This window comes from Monodon monoceros, unplaced genomic scaffold (assembly GCF_005190385.1).
Source record: "Monodon monoceros isolate NGI ecotype Baffin Bay Population unplaced genomic scaffold, NGI_Narwhal_1 Super_Scaffold_18, whole genome shotgun sequence".
Lineage (NCBI taxonomy): Eukaryota > Metazoa > Chordata > Mammalia > Artiodactyla > Monodontidae > Monodon > Monodon monoceros.
The window spans coordinates 1,774,290-1,797,059 of NW_021703774.1; positions in this window are offsets into that span (position 1 = coordinate 1,774,290).

The window sequence follows — 22,770 nt, forward strand, 5'->3', positions numbered from 1 at the left end:
GATATGGATAAGTTCTTAAATGTGAATTGTCTATTCATTTTTGTTGTCTTTTGATATATATGCTATACTGTTCTTCAGAGAAGCTATACAAATTTTCATGCATACCAGCAACAGGTAAGAGTACACATTGTTTTTTAAATTTATATTTCTTTAATTGCTAACTAATGATGTTAAACGTTTCTTCATAATTTTATTTGCCTTTTTTCTCTTATAAGACTAGTTTCCCATTTATCTGTTACAGTATTCATCTTCTTGTATTGATTTGTGGGAGACATACTATATATTAAATATATTAGTTTGTCTCTCAAATAGCCATTTTTCCAAATTTATCACTTCTTTTTTTTTTAATTATTCCAAATGGATGCACCATTTGTTTTATTTTACTTTTTATTGGAGGATAATTGCTTTACAATGTTGTTAGTTTCTGCTGTACAGTGAAGTGAATCAGCCATATGCATACTTATACCCCCTCCCTCGTGGACCTCCCTCACCCCCCATCATACCCATGTAGGTCCTCACAGAGCACTGAGCTGAGCTCCCTGTGCTATACAGCAGGTTCCCACTAGCTGTCTATTTTATACATGGTAGTATCACTTCTCTTTTAATGTTACTTATAGCATTTTTTTTTCGGTCGCACCACGCAGCTTCTGGGATCTTAGTTCCCCGACCAGAGATTGAACCCCGGCCCTTGGCAGTGAAAGCACCAAGTCCTAACCACTGGACCGCCAGGGAATTCCCACTTATAGCATTTTTTTAAAATAAATGTATTTTTAAAAATTTATTAATTAATTTATTTTTGTTGCGTCGGGTCTTCGTTGCGGTGTGACGGCTTCTCATTGCGGTGGCTTCTCTTGTTGTAGAGCACGGGCTCTAGGCGCGCGGGCTTCAGTAGCTGTGGCACGGGAGCTCACTAGTTGTGTCTCATGGGCTCTAGAGTGCAGGTTCAGTAGTTGTGGCGCACAGGCTTAGGTGCTCTGTGGCACGTGGGATCTTCTTGGACCAGGGATCGAACCCATGTCCCCTGCATTGGCAGGTGGATTCTTAACCACTGCACCACCAGGGAAGCCCTGCCCCTTCCTTTTTTTAAATAGGTCCCTTGACAAATATTCTTTGGGGGCCATCAGCTACAATATGTTTTGTGTCTTGAGGTAAGTTCTTTCCTTCAATAAACTGTTTTCCACCAGACACTTCCAGCTAAACATCCAAAAGGATAGTATGTCATTTTACAGAATAACTGTATGTAAGAAAGCAATAAAACCTCAAAATAATGATGTGTTGTAGCAGGACCACATTATAGTATGACTCCACACAGAACTATCTCTTCTGAAACATAATGACCAAATACAGTAAATGTTGGAATTGTGCTAATCTATAAGTTGCATACCACCCTAACATCCAGGCCCAAACAGAATTCCAACGTAAGAAAAGAGGGTCATTGCCTTAATTTTAAATCTCTTAACGGAGATTAGAAGCCGCATTCAATTTAGGAAAACCACTCAGCACTGCTTCAGTTGATGAAATGCTGGAATAACAACTGTAATTCCAAGGACTGTGTTGTGTTGCTTTAGACACTCCAAGGGGACCAGAGAACAATACTGAATAGAACAACGAAGGGGACAGTCTAGCCTGGTGGAAAGACAGACTGAGTGGCCTCAGAGGGCTTGTCTAACCCTTGAGCTCTGTGACACTTCAGTGGCTTCTCACAGTTTCATGAAAGTTAACAAAAATGGTTTTGTCATCCTCTTTTTTAAAAAATCTATTAATTATTGTCGTTTAGAACAACATTACATGGTCTCTACTACAAGGTGTTTTTTTTAACTGATTCAGTAGGACCCCAGGTACTTTTTTGCAGAGGAAATTCTCTAAAAGAAAACAAATTACCACTTTTTCCAGGCAAATATCTTAGCTCTTTCTAAATCCCAAATGGAACTAAAACTACATTATGTAAAAGATGCTTGCCAAGAGCATGATTGGGTTTTGATCAAAGGCCTTATTGAAACACACACTTTCCTAATTGCATCCTCTCCCAAAACGTCTTACAATAAAAAGTGAAAGCATAACTAATGGAGAAAGTCAGGCTCTACACAACATGTTCGGTTTGCTTTACCTGGTGTGTTTTCAGAATTTGTAAAAAAAACAAAACAAAAGAAAAAACCTACCACCACAACGATCCCCTGAAGCAAAGTTGTATGACAAATAAAGTGTTCCAGCCAAGTTATACATCTCTGCAAAGGGAGGTTTGAATGGCAAGTGCTGGGCAGGATGGAGCCCTCAGGTCAGCAGAGCCCCTGGAACAAAGAAGCATTCAGGAGTCTCCAGGACACTGCACGCTCCAGTCTGTCACCAGCTAAACATGAGGCTGCTGGAGCTGTTAGCGGGGTTTATCTGGAAAACTCAAAGGCATGGAAAGAAACACATTGAAGGGTGCCTGGCATCTGCCCATGCACTGCACTCCTGATAGACCAAATACTATTTTGGCACATGGATTATTTCATTAGCTAATAATGAGCTTTTACCATCCAGCAAAACTAAGACACTTCAAGCTCAGTGTATCATGCTCCCCATTTGGTTTTTGTTTGCTTTTTTCCCTTAACTTCACATTCTGTCTTAAAGCACATAACCACTTCCTAACCATCAACGTCAAACAATCATCAAAAACCACAGTTTACTGTTTAAATTTGATATGTCACTTTTTTAAAAAAGGCAATCATTGCCATCATCTTGGAGGTGTGCAGAGGCCAGCTTCTCCTCTGCAGGTTGTACTCTTCTTTTAGGGCCTAATTAGAGAAGATTCCCTTTTGATACTTTACTGGATTTCAAGGAATGAGTTACAGAGAATGTTCTCCCGGAAAAGCAGAAATAAAAATAGTATAAGAATGGATTAATGTAACAGTTCTCAACATTTTTTATTCTCAGCTGTCCATTTTTAATTCCCTATATCATTTGTCAATTTAAATACCTAAAACAGAAGAAGCATGCCCACTTAGCCTTTTTAAAGAAGGCTTAGGGCTTCCCTGGTGGCGCAGTGGTTGAGTCCGCCTGCCGATGCAGGGGACACGGGTTCGTGCCCCGGTCCGGGAAGATCCCACATGCCGCGGAGCGGCTGGGCCCGTGAGCCATGGCCGCTGAGCCTGCGCGTCCGGAGCCTGTGCTCCGCAACGGGAGAGGCCACAGCAGTGAGAGGCCCGCGTACCGCAAAAAAAAAAAAAAAAAAAGAAGGCTTAAAAATACAAGAGGAAGACTACACAGGTGTAAAAGTTTAACTCACTATGTCCCTCTGCTGCCTTTTTTGGGTTTTTCTCAGCCTGGGTGTGTCCCTTGAACTGCCCTCGCACCCCACTGTCACCCAGCACCCCTTCGTGGCAGATGGAGACCCAGGTGCATGAGGTGGTGCTGTGAAGAGAAAGAATCACTGCATCCAGGTGCCCTCAGGGCCGTGCGTTCTTCCAGCTCTGCACTTGACCACAGGGTGACTTACCTCACTGGGACTCAGTTTTCCCATTTCGAAGTAGGGTGTTGAAGAAGGCGTTAGGAATGGCCTAAGTTAAATTAAATCACATTTGGCATCTAAGTCTGCCTTTTAAAATCGTTTCTATAATTACGTGATGAATTACCCACTCTATACATATATACAGTGAAATACTACTCAGCCACAAAAAAAGAATGAAATAATGCCATTTGCAGCAACATGGATGGACCTAGAGATTATCATACTAGGTGGAGTAAATCAGAGAGAGAGACAAATATTATATGATATCACTTACATGTGGAATTTAAAATATGACACAAATGAACTTATCTACAAAGCAGAAGCAGACTCACAGACATAGAGAACAGACTTGTGGTTGCCAAGTGGGAGGGGATTGGGGAGGGATGGACTGGGAGTTTGGGGTTGGCAGGTGCAAACTATTATATATAGTATGGATAATAACAAGGTCCTACTGTAGAGCACAGGGAACTATATTCAATATCCTATGATAAACCATAATGGACAAGAATATTTTTTAAAAAAGTATATGAATCACTTTGCTGTACAGCAGAAATTAACACAACATTGTAAATCAACTCTACTTCAATAAAAAATATTTAAATTGAAAACTAAGGTTCTGAACTTAAAAAAAAAAAATTACCCACTCGTATTATTTTCAATTTGCTCCCTTTATTTTTGGTCTTGGGCCTGCTTATTTAAAACTTATTTTCCTTTCCTCTGGTTCCCTTCTCTCCCGGTTGTTCAGCTGTATTCCTCTCTATCCCTGTGCTCCCCACCAAGCCTGGTTCACTTTTCCCTTCATTGTTCTCCCAATTTTGTTAAATACGACTGCGTCTTCACTCTTTCACCCTAGTAAAGTAATTTTGGAAAACACTGCTTGATTTTAAATGATTTCTTCATTTACTGTGTTATAAGTAGAAAATGCTAGTATTAAATCAATGTATCATAAGACATTCCTACTCAAGTTCAAAATGTTAGAATAATAGGACTTGTATTCAGCAACTACTGTTCGAAGGTATAAATCAGGCAGGACTGGTTTTGCTTTGTTTTAAAATATTTCAGGAAACTTGCTTAGAATATTTCAAGAACATTACAGAAAGTTACAGAAAATAGCATAAAGTACTGACCATTGATCTTTGTCAAATCTGAATATTTTGCTATATTTGCTCCAAGTTTTTAAAAATAAAATGTTACAGGTACAGTTAAAACCTTCTGTATGTTTTCCCCATCTCATTCCTCACCCTCTGCTTCCCATGTATACATTATACACTGAACGTTTTTTCCCTTACTTCTTTTTATAATTTTATTACATATGAGTGTGTAACAAATAAAACACATTACTGACATATGCTTTTAAATTTTATATTAATGATATCAGACCATCTTTAAATGTTAGCATTTACCCATGTTGACCCACTCAACTCAAGTTCATTCTTTTTTTTTTTTTTTTTTTTGCGGTACGCGGGCCTCTCACTGCTGTGGCCTCTCCCGTTGTGGAGCACAGGCTCCGGACACGCACGCCCAGCAGCCATGGCTCACGGGCCCAGCCGCTCTGTGGCATGTGGGATCTTCCCGGACCGGGACACCAACCCGTGTCCCCTGCATCGGCAGGTGGACTCCCAACCACTGCGCCACCAGGGAAGCCCAAGTTCATTCATTTTGATTGTTGTATAGCATCCTTTTATATGAATATACTACGGTTTATTGATCCACTTTACTATTAGTGGATATTTAGGTGGTTTCTAATTATTTGCTATTGCCAAGTGTTACAGTAAATATTCTTGTACCTGTTTTCTTGGGCACGTGTGTGAGAGTTGCTGGGGGTTACAAAGATGCACCTTTTCAACCTAAATATGTATTTCTCAAAGGCTCTCAAAAGTGTGTGAGTTTCAGGGGACCTCCCTGGTGGCGGGAGCAGTGGTTAGGAATCTGCTTGCCAATGCAGGAGACCGGGTTTGATCCCTTAGATGCCTCGGAGCAACTAAGCCCATGTGTCACAACTACGGAGCCTGCGCTCTAGAGCCCACGAGCCACAGCTACTGAGCCTGTGTGCCACGACTACTGAATCCTGTGTGCCTAGAGCCCGTGCTCTGCAACAAGAGAAGCCACCGCAAAGAGAAGCCCGCGCACCGCAACGAAGAGTAACCCCCGCTTACCGCAACTAGAGAAAAGCCTGCGCCCAGCAACAGACCCAACACAGCCAAAAGTAAATAAATGAATGAATGAATTAAAAAAAAAAAAGATGTCTCCTCGGTTGCAAAAAAGTGTGTGTGTTTCTCCTGGTCCACATCCATACCAGCTCTTGACATCATCAGATGTTTACATTTTTTCTGATCCGATGTATGGAAATGCAAGATCATTTTCGTTAGAATTTGCATTTCTCTGATTGCAAGTGAGTTGGATCATTCTTGTTTCATGTTAATTGAATTTCTTCTGTGACTTGCCTATTTTCACCCTTCACTCATTTTGCTTTTGAGTAGTCTTTATTTTATTTAGGCTTTTCCTTTGTGCATTGTGTGCGATAGGTATGTTATTTTATTTTTTCCCACGATTGATCGGTTTTGCCACCATCAATTATTGAAGTGTTTGTCCTTTCCCCGCAAATTTGTAACGTCATATGCAGTCTCTACGCAGGAATGGTTTCATTCTGCAAATTTTTGTTTGGTGTTTCTGATCTATTTTCCCATCACTGAACCAACATTAATTATAATAGGCACAGTCATAACTTATAATAAGCTTCCTTACATGGCAGGGAAAATTCTTTTACCTTGTTCTTTTTCTCTGAAAGCATCTCTACATATAAATTTTAAAATTCATTTGCGAAAACCCTGTAGAGATTTTGGTTGGAAATACTATGAGTTCAGAGATTCATTGGAAGAGAATGGACATTTTTACAATATTGAATCTTCCAATAAACAAGATATAGCTCTACATTTATATGTCTCCTTTTATTTATTTTGATTACTCTCAGGTCTTTTTTTTACAGGTTCCCAACATGTTTTGTTAGATTTACTCCTAAGAATCTTATGGGTTTGGGTACTATTATATTGATGATATGTAGAAATGCAATTTGGTTTTCTAAAACTCTATTTTTAGTTCTAGTAATTTATTGATTCTCTGGATGTTCTATGATAACTGTGATAATTGGTCATTTGGGAATTATAGTTTAGTTTGTTTTTTTCCAACTTTTGCACTTTTCTTTTTTCATCTCTTACTGCTGAGGCTTAAACTTCTAATACAATGATGAATGTAAGTTGTGATAACAGGTACCTTTGATTTGTTCTTGACTTTAAAAGTCATGCTTCTAACAATTCACAACTAAGTACCATGTTTGCATAGGGTTTTGGTAGATAACCTTTACCAGATTAAGGAAGTTCCTTTTTATTCAAAAAGCTTTTTGTTTTGTTTTAATCAAAAGTGAATATTATCACTTGTGGTGTGGGCTACATTAATATATTTTTGCACTTACGCTCATAATTGAGATTATCTCTAAGTTTCCTTCATATTCTTTCCACAACATAAAGATTACACTAGCTTCATAAATTTTGTCAGTACACATTCTTTTTCTAGTAACTGAAATTGATTCCGTAAAATAGGATTATCTCCTTGTTGGCAGTTTGACTGAACTTTCCTGTGAAACTGTCCAGGCCTGATAGTGTTTTTGTAGGAAGGATTTTAACCTTTGAATTAATGTATTTAAAGGTTAAAAGTCTATTCAGGCTTCCTACTTCTCTTGAGTCAGTTTTGATCAGTTGAATTTTTTCTAGGAAAATTTTCCCTTTCATTTATGTTTTCAAATTTATTTACATAGACTTGCTCATAGCATTTTCTCATTACTATTTCAATTTCTGCTTAATCTCCTAGTTATTTCCCTTTTCTCATTCCCAATATTTCTTCCTTGTGTTTTTCTCTTATTTTCTGATTAGTCTTGCCAGAAGCAAGTCTATCTCATTAATAGTTTTTGTTTTGTTTTGCGGTACGCAGGCCTCTCACTGCTGTGGCCTCTCCCGTTGCAGAGCACAGGCTCCGGATGCGCAGGCTCAGCGGCCATGGCTCACGGGCCCAGCCGCTCTACGGCATGTGGGATCTTCCCGGACCGGGGCAAGAACCCACGTCCCCTGCATCAGCAGGCGGACTCTCAACCACTGTGCCACCAGGGAAGCCCTCATTAATAGTTTTAAAAAGTAACTTTTGGGGAATTCCTGGTGGTCCAGTAGTTAGGACTCAGCACTTTCACTGCCAGGGCCCGGATTTGATTCCTGGTCAGGAAACAAAGACCCCACAAGCCATGCAGCGCAGCCAAAAAAATAAGTAAATAAATAAAAATAAAATAAAAACTAACTTTTGTTTTTATTGATCTAGTCTCCCTTTGTTTCCTATCTTGTTAATCTCTGCTCTTACCTTTATTTCCTTCATTCTATTTTCTTTGGGTTTACAGTGCTGTTCTCTTTATTACTTCTAAAGTTGATTCTAGCTCACTAATCTTTACTTTTTTTCCTTTTTTAATGTGACTATTTAAGGCCGTAAACGTCTCTCTAAGAACGCCTTAGTCTTTGACCCACAAATGCTGATGTATATTATTTTCCAGTTATAAGAATTGTCTAGTTTATATTATTACTTTCTTGACACGATAATTATTTGTGCTTTTATTAAGAAAAATTTCAAAGCACTATGTTCCGAGAGCACATCCTATGTAAGATATTGATTATCTGATATGTGTTAGGATTTTTATTGTGCTCCTGTGTGATGTATTCTATATATGTTCCATGCATGCTTGGACAGACTGGATTTTATCTAATTATTTGTTGCAAGGTTCTTTATATGTGCATTTGATTGAGGTTGATACATGTTTTTTCCAAACATCTGTATCTTTTCCAATTTTTGTCTGCTTTCTATGTCAATTACTGAGAGAAGCATATTCATACCTCAACAATATGCTTGTTCATGTTTCAGTTTCTCCTTGTACTTTGGACAACTTTGGCTTTGTATACTCTGAAGCTATGTTATTGGGTGCCTGCAAGTTTAGTGTTATTATATTTTTCTGGAAAATTGTTTCCTCTTATCATTGGATAGTTACTCTCTTTGTCCCTGATAATGCTCTTTGGCTTAATCATGGAGCTTTCTTTTGTTAGAATTTACCTAACGTAGCTTTTCCCATCTTACCTTTTCACCCTTTTGGTGTCCTTACATTTTAAGTTTCCTGCTTATTGATGAGAGACAAGCAGGTCGTCCTTGAGGCTCATTCCCTCCTACATTTGGTAGCTTAAGGAGAAAGTAGCTCAGCAGATTAACTCGATGCAAGGACAGGCTGATACCACATCCTAGTAGTGCCAGCTTCCTCTTCCTAGTAAGTCCATTTCTTCCATCAAGAAGGTCCCACTGTTTTGCTGTAAAATAGATGTTCCTTGCCTCTCCCTCCAACATCCTTAGAAATATGTAGAACAATAAAGGGGGGGCCTCTTTTTGGATCCTGTGACACATCACAAAGTCCCCACTTGAGCACATTTCTCTGGGGGATAATGAGAGACGGGAAGATCGTGTGCCCTCTGTTGTTCTCAGACTCTAAGTTCCCTCAACAAACAGCACTTTAATTTTCCATCACATGTACCTAGTGGTATATATTAGTCTGCTCAGGCTGCCAGGACAAATACCATAGACTGGGCGGCATAAACAACAGAAATTAATTTTCTCCTAGTTCTGGAGGCTGAAAGTCCATGATCAAGGCTCCAGATGACTCAGTTTGCGGTGAAAGCGCTCTTCCTGGCTTGCAGACAGATGTTTTCTTGCTGTGTCTTCACATGGCCTTTCCTTGGTGTGCACATGTGCACACGCGTGCACACACACACACACACACACACCCCAGGCTCCCCAGATGTCTCTTCTTATAAGAACACTAATTCTATCAGATCAGGGCCCCACCCTTATGACCTCATTTAACCTTAATTCTTCCTTAAAGACCCCACCTCCAAATAGAGCCATACAAAAGGCCTGAGAAAAACTCCAGTATAAGCAGTGAGAGGTAAGGTAAATGATGTAAGGTTATTTTTATATTTATTTAAATTTAGAGAATTTATCAGAAACATTTAGTCAAATATCTCCTAATAAATTTGGTATGAAAATCTGAACATGCACTAAGTCAACTATCACATGAAGCGTTAATCATTCTGTTATTACTCTAATGTTAGCCAAGAAGGGTTTCATCTTGCATAACATCTATAATATACAGCAAAGTAGATGAGATCATCTTAATGCATTCTGTAACTCATTCCTTAAAATTAAATATCAATTATAATTGTTTTGCCTAAATTCTAAAGTGTCTCTTAAAGGAAATTTGGAATTACTACTCTTTTATAAAAAATAAGTTTATTTATTTGTTTACTTTTGGCTGTATTGGGTCTTCGTTGCTGTGCTTGGGCTTTCTCTAGTTGTGGCGAGCGGGGGCTACTCTTCATTGTGGTGCACAGGCTTCTCATTGCGGTGGTTTCTCTTTGTTGCAGAGCGAGGGCTTCAGTTGTTGTGGCTCACGGGCTTAGTTGTTCTGCGCGCGGCATGTGGGATCTTCCTGGACCAGGGCTCGAACCCGTGTCCCCTGCATTGGCAGGAGGATTCTTAACCACTGCGCCACCAGGTAAGTCCTGGAATTACTACTCTTATTCAATATTCAGAGAGGGAAATTTTGATGACAAATCAATAACATATTGCTTTAAATATTTTATAGAAAGTGTTTTAAATAAGATACTTGAAATGATAACCATTTTTTCAATAATCAATTTCCAGTACTTGCATTTAGGCGCAACTTTGCCTACCAAAAACCTTGAAAGAGCCGACGTACATCTACACTAGCAATAAAAACTGTCCTAAGTCCTTTAAGTGGTGCTTGGGTGAAATCAACTTCTAAATACTCAGCTACAATGACATGGCAGGGTTTCTTAATCAGAACTGTTTTGGTTTTGGGCAATAGAAATCTACTCGAGCCATCTTGAAAATATACTATATAAGGGGTTTATTATAAGTAATTAGGTTATCACAAGGAACCTCAAGAATGGGGCAATGTGAAGAATTAGACAACTAAACTAGAAAGCTAAGCCTCTGCATTCTTACTTGGGGACTCTGTGGCTTCCTGTGTTCATCACATTTCTCTCTTTCTCTCTGCAGACCTCTTTCCCTGTGCTCATAGTCAAACATTTGCCTCCATTTGCTCTCAAGTATAATCATAACGTAAACCTGAAAATGTATGAAAGGACTCTCTAATTTCAGGTAGTCATATCTAACAACCAGACTCAAGGCTCAGGAGTAAAGGTGATTTTTTCAACAATTATCTAAAAAGTTTAGAATTCTTATTTTCATTCACCAAACTCAGGAAGGAAACTATTAATTTTCCAGTTGGTTTATTGCTGGAGTTTCATGAGATTAAAAGCAAGTTTGAGGGATGTGATGGTTTCTTTTTCCGAACCACCATATTTGGAAATATAAGACATGCTCCAATTTTACAAAGAAATCTTTCATTGGGAAAATTAAATACTTGTCATCACACGTGTATTGATCCTGCCTTACTTTCCGTCCCTTCTTCCCGGGACCCCTTCATCAGTCCCCAGCCTCTGGCCCCCGTTGCTCTTTGCCTGCATCCCAGGCAGGACTGCTCACTCTTAACTGCCCCTCCTGAGATACTAGCTGAGGTCAGAGCCCGGGCTTTCCACCACCGGGGATAAAGATCACGTGTCGGACATGTTGCTTTAAACACTACAAATTAGCTTTAAACAAGTGAGGGGAAGATGGAGGTTGGACTGACTTATCTGTGGAATAGGCAAATTCAGATCCAGGTGATGACAGATAATCTAGTCCAAATTCCATTTCTGGACTTGTTTTCCTGAATTAGCCAGACAATTAACTCGGCAATTAAAGCTCACCAGATAATCTCATCATCTTTCATTTGGCAGCTTCTCGAGACAAAGCATGGCTACTTGCTTCATTGGGAGCAAATGCTGATTTTGTACTTAACCTGCCCTGTGCCGTCATAGGGCACAGAAGACTCCTGGTGACTAACAGAGAAAGAATTGGAAAACGGGAGTTAGGTACAAGTTTCAGCCTTTAGAGGATGAGCAGCCTTTGGGTTAAGGCTCTCCTTACATCGTTTGAATCTTTGAAATGAATCACGACTGATTCATGGCCCAGCTATTTTATTTTATTTATTTTTTTACTTTATTTATTTATTTATGGCTGTGTTGGGTCTTCGTTGCTGCGCGCGGGCTTTCTCTAGTCGTGGCGAGCGGGGGCTACTCTTTGTTGCGGTGCGCGGGCTTCTCATTGCGGTGGTTTCTCTTGTCGCGGTGCATGGGCTCTAGGCGCGTGGGCTTCAGCAGTTGTGGCTCACAGCCTCAGTAGTTGTGGCTCACAGGCTCAGTAGTTGTGGCGCATGGGCTTAGTTGCTCCGCGGCATGTGGGATCTTCCCAGACCAGGGGTCGAACCCATGTCCCTTGCACTGGCAGGTGGATTCTTAACCACTGCGCCACCAGGGAAGCCCCTCAGCTATTTTATGTCTAAAGGACTGACATCTTGATTTTTAAATTGACAACAGTAAAAAGTGAAAGTCTTTCTTTGAGAAACTGGTATCCTTTCAGATCATTTCTGTATCTCTCCAGAAATGATGTTGCAAAAGGCTAATGATATATAATCAGATTTACAGAGCAAATCAGTTCACATCATTTCATTTGGTTCTACTAATATGTTTACTGGTTATGCAGAGGAAAATATATTGTTGTTCCCGTCTCAGAAATAGAGAAAGTGGCACAAAGCCCTTTTAGAGTCCTGGCCCACAGATCGCTGGCAAAACAGGGAGTGAGCCGGTGGATCCCCGCCCGCCATGGTTTGAAGTGCTATCTTTTTCCCTATCTCCTGGCTCTTCTGTGTTGAAACGCTTCATGCCTTCAGTCGGGAAATGCCTTCATTAGAAATACAGTTTAGTCATTCTGGCCTTTTGGAAGTGGTTGTAAAATGACCGATCCTCGTGTTTTGGTTTGTGTTGGGATGTTTCAGAGCTGGGCGGTCCAGGAGATAATTTACGGGCAATAAGGACTTGCAGGAAGCTCCCAGGAGGCGGGAAAGCACTGAATTATCAGCACCGTCAACACCACCAACAAACACTCCCGAGAATCTACTGCAGGCTAAGTCTGGAGACATGAGACCAAAACAGACAAACAAATAATCATGATGTAAACACTGCCCTCAAGGAGTTTCTAATGAGGTGTGGGGCATAATCGTAAACGTAGATGACAACGTAAAGTAATAAGGCTAGGTGTACGGTGAGCACTTTTTTCAAATGAAATTTGGGTGGTGTGGACTACGGGTACTTATGGGGGTGGAACCTCTTATTTTATTGCCAGTCAGCAGATGGAGCTCAGAAGAAGGGGTGATTCTTAAGCACCTGGGCTGGTTGGTTAGACCTTGTGGAGGAGGCGTGGCTTGAAAGGAAGCCTTCAAAGAACATTGGAGCATAGGCAGGCAGAAAGGAGGTAAGGAAGGCATAACAACAAAACAGGAGATGGCATGGGTGTGGGACTTCCGCGTAATGTTAGTTGGAATAGAGGGAATAAGTCATTAAGAAATAAACTTGGGGGCTTCCCTGGTGGCGCAGTGGTTAAGAATCCGCCTGCCAAGGTAGGGGACACGGGTTCGGGCCCTGGTCCAGGAAGATCCCACGTGCCACGGAGCAACTAAGCCCGTGCGCCACAACTACTGAGCCTGCGCTCTAGAGCCCGTGAGCCACAACTACTGAGCCCATGTGCCACAACTACTGAAGCACGCACGCCTAGAGCTCGTGCTCCGCAATGAGAAGCCCACGCACCGCAGCGAAAAGTAGCCCCCGCTCACCGCAACTAGAGAAAGCCCGCACGCAGCAACGAAGACCCAATGCAGCCAAAAATAAACAAATAAAATAACTAAATTTAAAAGAAAGAAACTTGAAGAGCACGTAAGGGCCAGGTGGTAGAGGGCTTTGAATGTCAGCTAAGGACATACGAGTTTACAGGTAGCGAATGGGCTGAACTTGGTTGGATGCAATTAGGAAGTGATTTTACTTATCACCACTTGCTGAAAACATACTCCAAATAGGATTTCTCTTCTTCACCCCTTGAGTGACTTTTTGAGCAAGGTCCATAGTTTTCAGGGCAAACTTAGGGCTTTGAGTAAATATAAATAAACATGCCAATCCCTCATCCGGTCAGAGCTCCTCTCTTGCCCTCAGCTCAGGCCAGACCTCTGGTTTGGGAGCCAGCAATGGGTGGGCGTCTGGTCTGTTCCTGCTCTATATCCTACCCACCACTGCTCTTGGCTTCTTTAGGGTTGGAGACAGTGGCAGGTAAGGGATTAGAGGGAAAGTGGCAAAGTCTATTTCTCACATCTGGTGATGTCTGTAATTCTCGTTTGTCCACCTAATGTGTGGCGCGCATCCAACTGCTGGCTCTTTCACACAGCATGTAGCGAGGTCTTTGGAAGTCCCACTGGATGTCCTGTTACAGCACTGTTCCTGGCCTTTATCACCTCCATCCCCTGGTGGATCACCCAGAGTATCCCTCTGTAGGGATCTAGGCAGATGGTTCTCTTGGATGGGGCTCCTCCAAGGTCATCCTTTCCCAGCTACTCGCCATGGTACTCACTTTGTCCACCGGAAACATTGCACATCCTTGCTCCAGGATTGGACGATGCTCTCCAGAACAGCAGACTGTTCCCACTGCTGCCTTTTCTTCCTGCCCTGACACCATGGGCAACTCCAGCTCAGCTCCCCACCCGATGAATTTTCCAGGGGAGAGTTAGACACTAGTCCCTACCTTCGTCCTGTATGACCCAATTTCCTGGGAACATTTTCTCCCCCAAATGTTATGTTTCCACATTAGGAGCAAAACAGCCGGCTGGAAAGTGAGATTCCAATCTCCCCTCTTGTAGATAGCGCCAATCTCTATAAATGGGTCAACTGGGATCCCTTCTTTTGGTTTGGAGGTGGGAGGGGAAGCAAAACTACAAGACTTTCTACTCACATTTGAGTTCCCTTACTACCAAGAATCTCACTGAGGAATCTCTTCTGTTATAAAGGTTGGAAATGGGGGATGGTATTGATTATTGATGGCTCCGTTTGGTCACCCCTTAGTTAGTCCTGCAGGGACGTGTCTAGTCTCTTTCTTAAATATGGGTGCATTGTCACCCGTTGTCCAAGCCTCGAGGCTTTCACTGAAATATTGAGACAAAATCTCCTCTCACATCCTGTGACATGGGAAGTGGGAGTCCAAGGAGGAAGACACGAGGAAAGGGAACACATTTAAATTCTCTTCATTGCAATTTGCCTAGGACTCTAGTGGTCTGTCTATGAGCTTCTGCAAACCGTCCTAAATGATTCCATTGGCTTGTTGGCTTGTTGGGCTGTGGCTGCCTGAACTGAACTTGAGAGAGCACTCACAGGCCCTAAAGATTGCAGTTTTGTCTCTTTGCATCATCGGTATCACATGTCCAGCCACACGAGTCCATCTACCTCTTTCCTGCTTCGCATTAAGGATCGTTCTGATGCTTTATTTTCGAGCAGTTGCTATCTAATATTCTTTCAAGCTGAGATTAAATGAATATTTAGGCACCTAAATGTGGGTATTATTTTCTCTCCCAAGTTATGTTCCTTAAAGTAAATCCGTTTTCAGCCACGAATGCCTGTATCCCATCTCCAAAATGAGTTTTCAGTACATTCCTCTTTGATGTGTGCTCTCCACACAGATTATGGCATGCATTTGAGGCGTCATGTGGGAAAACTTGGGGTTTATGTTTTTTTTAATTTTTAAAAATGTTTTGAACATTATAGCAGTAGCCCACACTTCTAATAACAAGTGCAATAACATGGAACGAACATATATAAAAGACAAAGCTAATTGTCTCCTCTTTTTTCTGCCTCTGCCCCAACGCCATCCATTCACTGCTGCTACCCTGAGATAACCAACGTCAGTATTTTAACACATATACAAATATATATTCAGATACGTTGGGGGCTTATCTGTTATCATACTTTATACAGTTCCAGATTTTCCAAGCTTCAGTACTGAATCCCAACTTGATTTTAAGTACCCTCAGCCCATGCAGCCCAACTTACGTTTTGTTAATCTGACAGTCTGTCATAGATTTCTCTGCAAGTTAGTAGATCTATGTCTGTAACAATGTTTTCTAATTTCTTCATACATAATCTCCCTCACACACGCTATTTTACATAGAAGAGTTTATTCCGTGTATACTAGAGTACGTTCACTTTGCTTAGTCTTTCCATATTATTTATTTATCTGCATCCTCTCCTTCTCTCCTCTCCTGCTCCCCTATCCCTCTGACCACCCCTTTCTCCTCCAGAGAATTTGTGCAAACAAGATGATGCATATTTTTCTGTGTTTTTCTCCAGACATATAACTGTACATAGATATGTAGATTTTAAAACATTATTTGCTTTGCAAAAATGAGATTATATTATATACTCTGCTCTCATACCTTAGTTTTGTCTTGCAATAATGTCTCATCCAAATCCCTCTGTGTCGACTGGCAGAATGCTAATGCATTCTTCTTCATGGCTGCACAATATTTCAGTGTGAATGAATGTAACATATTCAGCCATTCCTCTCTCAGTGGACAGACACTTTGTTTCAAATCTTTTTCACTATGAATGACTGCATGCGGGATCTTCATTGAGGCATGCAGGATCTTTTGTTGTGGCACACAGGCTTCTCTCTAGTTGTGGTATGCAGGTTTTCTCTTCTCTAGTTGTGGTGTGCCGGTTCCAGAGTGGGTGGGCTCTGTAGTTTGCGGTACACGGGCTCTAGTTGGGGTGCACGAGCTCAGTTGCTGTGGCACGCGGGCTCAGCTTCCCCGCGGCATGTGGGATCTTAGTTCCCTGACGAGGGATCGAACCCATGTCCCCTGCATTGTAAGGCAGATTCTTTACCACTGGACCACCAGGGAAGTCCCCTATTTCTGAGTTCTTTATTCTAAACCATTGAACTACGTGTCTTTCCCTCTTCCAAATCCACACTCTCTTAGTCACTGTAGCTAGATTACAAGCCTTACTATCAGGTAGAGTGATTCCTCCCCTTTTATTCTTCTTTGTCAAGGTAGTTTAGCTATTCTAGGACCTGTTCCATATAAATTTTAGAGTAAGCTTGTCTATGTCTTAAAAAATCTTTGCTGGGATTTTGATAGGAACTGCATTGAAGCTACAGGTTGATTTGGGGAGAACTGACATCTTTACTGTTTGGTCTCCCAGTCCGTGAACACAGAATGTCACTTTATTTATTTAGGTCTTCTTTTATTTCATCAACATTTTACAATTTTCAGTGTACAGATCATCTACATGTTTTGTTAAATATATACCTAAGTATTTCATTTTCTTTGGGGTGATTGTAAATGGTATTGTGTTGTTGTGGGGTTTTTTTTTGCAGTACGCGGGCCTTTCACTGTTGTGGCCTCTCCCGTTGCGGAGCACAGGCTCCGGACGCGCAGGATCAGTGGCCATGGCTCACGGGCCCAGCCGCTCCGCGGCATGTGGGATCTTACCGGACCAGGGCACAAACCCGTGTCCCCTGCATCGGCAGGCGGACTCTCAACCACTGCGCCACCAGGGAAGCCCGGTATTGTGTTTTAAATTTCTTTTCCACATGTTCATTGTTAGTATGTGGAGATACCCTGTGTCTTGTGTGTTGATCTCTTATCCTATGATCCTGCTGAACTCAGTTCTAGGGTTTGTTTGTTTGTTGCAGATTCCTTGGGATTTTCGATTTTCTATGTACACAATCGTGTTATCTGCAAATGGGGATAATTTTATTTCTTCCATTCCAGATGATATGCTTTTTATTTTATTCTTGCCCTAGAGCAGCGACTAGACTTGCCAGTACTACGTTGAATAATAAAATAGTAATAAAAGGTGACATCCTTGTCTTGTTCCCAATATTAAGGAGAAAGCATTTGGTCTTTCACCATTAAGTGACATTTTAGCCATAGGATTTTGTAGATTCTTTGTGAAGATGAGTTAATTCCTCTATTCCTACCTTGCTGAGAGTTTTTTTTTTTAATCATAAATGGGTGTTGGATTTTGTCAAATGCCTTTTCTTTGTTAATTAATATGATCATTATGACCCTATGATTTTTCTTCTTTAGTCTGTTGATATAGTGATTACATTGATGGATTTTCAAATGTTGAACCAGTCTTACATACCCAGAGTAAATCCCACTTGGTCATGGTGGATAATTTGTTTTAGATACTATGTTGGAATCAATTTGCTAACATTTTGTCAGAATTTTTGTATCTAAGTTCAAGAGAGATACCTGTCTGCAGTTTTGTTTTGTTTTACTGCCTTTGATTTTATATCAAAGTAATACTGGCCTCCTAACACATGAGTCAGGAAATATTCCTTATGTTTCTATTTTCTCGAAAAGACTATGTAAAACTGGTATTAATTCTTCTTCAAATGTTTGATGATCTCTCCAGTGAAGACATCTGGGACTGGATTTCTTTTAGGGAATTTTAAATTACAAATTCAGTTTTTTAATGGCTGTAGAATGATTTAGTTTCTCTATTTCACCTTGATTGAATTTTGGTAGTTGGTGGTTTTTAAGAAATTTGTCCATTTCTTTTAAGTTGTCAAACTTATGAACATAAAGCTGTTCATGGGATTCCTTGAAGGATTTAGAGTAGCATCCCTGATACTCTGTTTTGTGTCAGCTCTCTTTACTTTTGTCAGTCTTGCTAGAGATGATCAATTTTAGTGATTTTTTTTTTTTAAGAACCAGCTTTTTTTTTTCATTGATTTTCTATGTTTTTCTATTTCCAATTTCATGAAATTTTGTTCTTTTTTTTAAGTCTCCTTCTACTTGCTGGAGCCTTATTCTGTTTCTCTCCTTTTAGTTTCTTGAGGTAGGCACTTAGATGACTGGTTTAAGACCTTTACTTGCTTCTAATGTGTGTGTTTGATGCTATAAATTTCCCTCTCAGCACTGCTTTAGCTGCATCACACATATTTTGATATGTTGTATTTTTACTTTCCATTATTTATATTTTTAAAAAATTTCCATTGAGACTTTCTCTTTGACCCATGGGTTCTTTAGAATTATGTTGCTTGATTTCTCCATGTGCAGAGGAACTAAGACCTCTGGCCAACAGCCATCCAACTTGCTGGTCGTATGAGTGACCCATCTTGGGTGCAGATTCTGCAGCCCCAGGTAAGTCTTTAAGTGACTGTAGCCCTGGCCCCACTGTGAGTTCATCTTTGTAGCCTCCTAGCTAAGCCACTCTTGATCCACAAAAACTGTGAGAGATGATTAGTATTGCTTCAAGCCCCTAAGTTATGCGGTAATTGTTATCTATCATGGATAATTAATACAATATAAGCTCTGTTCAGATTAATTTGTTATTTTTGCTCACTTTCTCAAGTTTTTTCCTCAAGTGGTGGTTTGTCTATGATACATTCTCTGAATCCTTGTATATTTACAAGTATCTTTCATTCAAACTGATGGGTAAGTGATAATTCACCTGGGTATAGAATTCTTGGATTTCAATCCTTTTCTCTTAGTACTTTGCAAAGTTTGCTCCACTGTCTTTTAACCTCCAGAACTGAAGATAAATCACATGCCTGTCTGATTCTCTTTCTTTATAGTTTGCTCATTTATTTTCCTGGAAACTCATAAGACTTTATCTTTATGTTGAAGTTCAAAAATTTTACTCATATATGCCTAGATATGGTTCTCGTTATTATGCCTGGAACTTAGTCAGCCGTTTGAAGTTGCAGACTCTGGTCTTTCTTCAACGCAAAAATATTTTCTTCTATTTTTATCTCTTCTCCACCTGCTCCTTGCCCTCCTTCTAGAATCTATCCTCCAAATCTCTTACCTTTATGCTTTTGTCTATGCAATTTCTATCTCTTTGTGCTTTTGCTCTGTCATTTGAGATTTTATTCCATTGAATTTTCCAGGCCTCTAATTTGAGTCTCAGCAATGGCTTTCATTTTACTAAAATTTTAGTCGAAAATAAAGGTTTGATTTATCTAGAGAGCCTCTTTTATGCTGCACATAGATCTCCTTCGTGTTCTTATTAGTTTTTTCTTACTGTTTTTCATACAAGTTGTTGTCTGTCTCTTCCAGCGGCTCTATTTCCTAAGGGACTTAATCTGATAGTTTGATTTGCTCCTTCTCTTTCTGGTTGTGGAATCCTGGGAGAAGCTTAAGTATCAGTGGTCCAGGGAGGATGGAAGGACAATGGTCTCTGATTGTCTGATGGCATGGCAGCAGACAGGTCCTCAGGAAGGAAACCCTTTTGCTCCCTGATCTCCTTTAATTCTCCTGGCCTCGGTTTGGTTCTTCTCCAGCTCTTTGGGGTCAACAAGAATATACCCATGTACAAGGGGCAGAAATCAACCTGCTGGCAGGCCAACTATCATGGCACAATCAGGGGGTCTGTCTACTAGACATCATCATTTTTAGTTCTTTACATCAGTTCTATCCTACCCTGACCCCCAACCCCCATCCTGCCCAGAGTGAAGAAGGCATCACACAGGTCTGTGATTCCCACCCCTCTTGCATACTGAGTGGCCCCAGCAGAAGGAGTTGGAATGCAGTTGGAGTTAGAAGCAGAGGGAACGTGAGAGACAGTAAGCTACAATCTTTCCCTTGTGTAAATTTGAAATTAATTATTTTTTCACATTCATTCAGATCATCTTTCATGCTAAGTAGATAGAGTGCAAATAAAGTTTTTGTGAGTCATCTAAATATAAAAACATACTTGGAACTAAAATTCCAAGAACGTTTTATAGACTCCTTACAGAACTCCAGCCAACCAAATGATTTTTGTTCAGACTCTCCAATGTGAATGTTTATATGTAGACATCAAGCATGAGAAATGTCAGACCTGGCATAAAAACGGAACAAACGGCAGAATCTATGGTTTTAGAAAGGAACGGTTATTTGATCTCTGTGCAAACCTCAGCATATTTCTTCTCTCTCCCTTTTTTTATCCTCTGGAAAGCTATAATTTGAATTTAAGAGCAGTAGTTAGGAGCAAAATGCTAATCAAAATCAGAAAACCATACATTAAACCCTCTCATGAGTGAGGCACTATGTAAAGCAGAACCCAGCAACCGTTCTGAAGACTCGAAGCACTTTTTCTGACCCCAGCATCAGCCCCTCACTGTCCCAAATTTCTTCTTGCTGATCCCAGGATTTCCCCAGATGGCTCCCCTTCTTGGCTATGAACAGTCTGGTTTCTCTTCCAGAAATCCCATTCTCCAAGGTTAGCCTCAAAGGGGGCTACTCCTGCCATTTTTTAAGCCAGAAACAAGCCTTTTCATTTGAAGGGTTTTCACTGCTCCACGTTATTGAGAAATAGGGAATTAAAAGTAAACAAATGTTGGAAAAGTTACAGAAGTTTAAGAACTTACCAAAAGTTATCTTAAATACGTGTCCTTAGGCCGCAGTAAAATGTAGCTGAGGCTGGGATGCCTCATCCAACGTCTCTCTTTGGTTGCTCACATAGAGAGTTGTAAGCGCCAGCCTTGCGGGGCTTCCCCCTTCTGTTTCTATCACCCTTATTCCTCTGGCTACAGCTCAGGGAGACTTCCTCTCCCAGGCCCCCACCCTGAGCCCCTCTCCTTTTCTATCAGGTTCGGATATTCTGATGATCTTATTGGAGTAGAACTTTGGGTGCCCTAGTAATTCAACCAAATGCCTACAGACATTTGAAGTGGGTCATTTATATCCCCAGAGCAGTTCTGTGTCTATAACCTTCATACAGGACATGTCATTAAATTATCCTTTAACAAGTATCACAGATGGAGGGAATTATAAAGCAATTATGAAGTCAGTGTCCTTAGTTTTCAGTAACAATCAGGTTCACGTGTAAGTCACAGCTCCAAATCCAAGTGGGGTAATGCAAGTTGGAGAAGAGGTTCAAAGCAAATTCAAATGATTAAGGACTTCCCTGGTGGTGCAGTGGTTAAGAATCCATCTGCCAACGTAGGGGACACAGGTTCAAGCCCTGGTCCAGGAAGATCCCACATGCCGTGGAGCAACTAAGCCCATGCACCACAACTACTGAGCCTGCGCTCTAGAGCCCGCGAGCTACAACTACTGAGGCCATGCGCCACAACTACTGAATCCCTCGCGCCTAGAGCCCATGCTCCACAACAAGAGAAGCCACCACAACAAAGAGTAGCCCCTGCTCGCCACAACTAGAGAAAGCCCAGGTGCAGCAACGAAGACCCAATGCAGCCAAAAATAAAATAAATATTTTAAAAAATCAGAAAGAAAATTCAAATGATTACTAAAGGTCTGGAAAATAAGAATATACTAAGAAGATAAATAGTTTATCAACCTTGGTACTATTAACACTGGAGGATAATTCTTTGGAGGGCTGTGTGCCTGTGTGTCCATGTGTGTCCGTGTGTGTGTGTGTGTGTGTGTGTGTGTGTAGAACCACCCTGCGCATTGTAGGGTGTTTAGAGCATCCCTGCCCTCTACCCACTAGACGCCAGGAGCATTTGCCCTCCAGTTGTGACAACCAAAAAAGGCTGCACACATTGCCAAATGTCCCCTGGGGATAAAATCACCCCAGTTGAGAATGACTGGGTTAAAGGTTAAAGATATTCAGCACAGGGGGAGAGAGAAATTAGGAGTTTGGGATTAACAGGTATATATAGAATAGATAAACAACAAGGACCTACTGTATAGCACAGGGAACCATATTCAATATCTTATAATAACCTATAATGGAAAAGAATCTGAAAAAGACTATTATGTATATATACAATTGAAAATATATACAATTAAAAATATATATATATATATACATCTATATATAAAACGGAATCACTTTGCTGGATACCTGAAACCAACATAACATTGTAAATTAACTCTACTTCCATTTAAAAAAGAAATCATAAAAAAGATGTTCAGCACAAAACAGAGCTTTTAATACAGGGTTCAAATACATGAAGGGGCCTCACACTGATGACAGTCAGTAGCTTTCTAATTCCACTGAGGACAGAGGAATTTCAACCCAACGGATTTGGATAAAACATAGTTGATTAACTTCTTGTGAGGCTTGTTATGTAACTACATGGGTTACTGAAAAGGACTGGAATTCCCTCCTTTGCCCATCTTTTTAAAAAAAATAATTAATTAATTTTGGCTGCGTTGGGTCTTAGTTGCTGCGCGCGGGCTTTCTCTAGTTGCGGTGAGTGGGGGCCACTCTTCGTTGCAGTACAAGGGCTTCTCTTCGCAGTGG